The following is a 3,718-nucleotide window of genomic DNA, read 5'->3' as shown; positions in this document are numbered from 1 at the left end:
ATCTGCAAAGTCAAAATCTAGAAAGAGGAATTTCAGAATCTAAAAGTAATTTGCATTCGTTTAATTATATTGATATTAAACTTTTGCATAAACTATGTATAATATAACATTTTATATAGTATAATAGTATGGATAATTGAATTATTGATAATTGAAAGGCTTACTTTTAGTTATGTCACTATAAATCAATAGATAAGAAAAAAAGAAAATAATTAATGTAACGAAACGAATGATGTAAGTTAATTAGTTGATAATTGCAAATTTTGCTTTTGAATGTGTTACCATAAATCGATGCAAAAACACTGTTAATTGAATTAGAGAAACCGGTTATGTAAGATCATTTTCACAGCCTATTTATAGAAGTGCTTGTAACTCTAATCTCTTCTTTAATTAAACGTATTCTATGGAAAATAGTAATAATGTAATATAATGAATATTTTTATTCCTTATATATAAGACAAAGTAGTGACAACTATAATTTGCTAATTATAATAAAATCGTATATATTTGTTTACCCTTGGATCCTCCTTTACATTTTTACTCCTATTATTGATTATATAGGGAGTATAATACATTTTCACTTATGTTAATTCTATACAATGAGCTGATAGAATATTGAATTGTCAACTATATATTTTAAATATATATATATATATATATATATATATATATATATATATATATATATATATTTAAAATTATCAAATAAAATTTAAACTTTTAATATGAAATTTTGCAGATTTATTAAATTAAGATAATTTGTTAAAGACATATTTTATATTTATGCAATTAATTTACAATAGTCAAGATCCAATGCTTCATTCCAAATATTTATATAATTTATATTTATATAATTTCATGCACATTATGTTCTTGTTATTTATCATCGTTTAATTAATTATTATAAAATAATTTACAAAATTATATGGTTATGAATGAGAATTATTTTTAATAATATAAAATATTTGTTAATAAATGTGTTAAATAAACGTTTTTAATAAAATGTTTACAAAGTACGTATTATTCTACGAGTGAAGGTTGCTTTATTAATGAATCATCTTTAAATATTTATATCAATTATTTTATGGAGCAAAAACAAACTATGCTTTATTTATATTTTTTTTGCCTTTTTTATTAATTGCTATCTATCTGTACAAAAAGCATATTCATAAGTACAATAAATTTCAGAATTTTATATCAAAAGAAAAAATTTATTAGAAGTTATTATCGTATTAAAATTACTTATATGTTCTAATTTTCATAAATGCTTAGTAATCGATTATTATTATTATTGATACTTTTTGATGTTTACAATTATGATGATACACAAACGATTTACCTTAGTTAAAGCGAATGTATAATATTTACATTTTATATAATTCTAAATTAGAAATTTAATTAACTAATAAATTAATTAACTGCATATTGACGATACATAAACTAAACGTATTTACATGATTGCATAATAATATTTATTATGTAATTACCAATACCTTTATTACTTACTTTATATTTTCTCTTTAATACTAATTTATTGTTATTTTCCTAATATATATATATATATATATATAGTCACCGAACTCGTAAAAACTAATTGTAAAGTAATAGCAGATAATTATTAAATAATTTTATGTGGACAGTTCAAAGTTGTTATTTATATATATTATAAATTTCCTATAGTAATTTTCTGTAGTAAGATATGTTTAACGATATTGTTATTTTTTACAGCAATATAAGAAAAGTATTAAATATAAAAACTTTATGTACGCATAGTGTGAGATAGAAATTTTATAACATATCTCATTTTATCAATAGTTAATTATCATTTTCATATTGTTTTTCACGATTGTGTACTTCGATATGCATGTACAATGATCATAATGATATTACGGTAGGTAACGTAATAAATTCATTAATGTCAATTATAAGATAATTTTTACCAAAATTATTTTAAATTCATGTAATATTATACTAATGCCTTATTAGTTAGATTCGTCAAAAAATATTTACAAATTGACTTCCATAATTATACTTTCTATCTATTTTCTAAAAGGAATAGGAAACGTATGGTAGATGAGTATCCATAGTCAGAAACATTAGAAACTAATTGCAATAAGATATTTGTTGTAAAATTATAAATTATGTTTGCAGAAGACTATGTTGGTCGATCGATCAATTATTATGACTATGAATATTATTATTTCATCAACTATCGAATCTTATGTGCGAACAAGTATGAAATTGTAGTAATTACGAGCCTCTGATTTCAGATATAAATTGCAAGCTTGGCTTTCAATTTTCTAGTTCTTATTATTATAAAGTATATTTTTTAATGAATTTATATTAAAAAAATACTTCATTCTCAATAAGATTTATGAATATTCAAAATATAATTAAAAAGCACATGTAAAACGTATGTAAATTATGAAACGTAAATTGGCATTTTTTTGCAATTTCTGTTTTTTATTTTGAATTTCTTTACATTTTGTTTACATGTGGATATAATTTAAAATCCATAAGTTCTTGTACGCTAATCAATAAATATTTCAGTTGCAATTTTAGAAAAAAATCAATAAACATAAAGATATGGTAAATATAAATATAAAATCAATGATAAATTAAAAAACATAAACAAAAAAATAAATAAACACGTAGCCGACTCGTACCTGAACTTGTAAATAATACCAAATAATGATCCTATTCTCGATCGTTGAGCACGTTGAGCTCTTTTTTTAAATTTAAATATTCGAATGATATATATATATATTATGAACTGTTACGGACGGCTGCCCTGGGAAAGTATATTACGTTCAAGTGTACATTTACTCGTTCGCATGCGTGGGTCAATACCATAGAGCCGCCATCGTTTAATTTTACAGGGTCAGTTACCAACGACTATTGTAATAGTGAGCGCTTATGCGAATCTACTATTATTAATTCTTCGTATCTTCCATTTTGACATTGCTTTATGCACACATTATTACGTATGCAATTATAGACTCGTTGGGTTAAATTAATCGATCGCACGTGCATTTATAAGGCTACAATGTATTATTGCTCAATTAGTGTCTATCATTAAATAATAGAGATGAAATAAGCGAGAAATATAGCTTTATCGCTTAATGTTATATGTTTATAAAACACTAAACATTGTTACTAAATGTTTTTATTTGTTGTGTGTTAAATCAGGAATAATAGTGAATTGAATTTTTATTTTTATTTCTAATATAAGATAATATTGTTTAGTAAAGGTGCTATGTTGATTCTTATTTATTCACACCACCAATCATTTTATTATTCTACGTGTTTTTTTATTTATTTAAAATTATGCTTCTAAATTTTTGTTTAATGAAATTATTCGAAATATTTATTATGCGATAAAAGAAAAAAAATACTACTTAAGAATTGGTATATCAATATTACAAATCGTTAGAAAAATTTATTCATACGTGTACGCGTATGCTTATGGATGTATTTATGCATAATTATTGTGTTTTTTTACTACAAAAAAAAAAATAATTATACATATATATTACCTAATTAATGATTTTCATTATCAATTTGCTTTATATAATCGAGAATTGAGAATGCAAAAATTCATCCCTGATTAGATAGCAATGTTATGAGAAATAAATGTATCGTGCGAGTAAGATAGATGATAAAATTGTCACGTATTAAAATATTAAATGAAACCAAATTTCTGCATTCTGCATTCCTG

Source organism: Ceratosolen solmsi, unplaced genomic scaffold (assembly GCF_000503995.2).
Source record: "Ceratosolen solmsi marchali unplaced genomic scaffold, CerSol_1.0 scaffold14, whole genome shotgun sequence".
Classification (NCBI taxonomy): Eukaryota; Metazoa; Arthropoda; class Insecta; order Hymenoptera; family Agaonidae; genus Ceratosolen; species Ceratosolen solmsi.
This window is presented reverse-complemented; position numbering follows the sequence as displayed.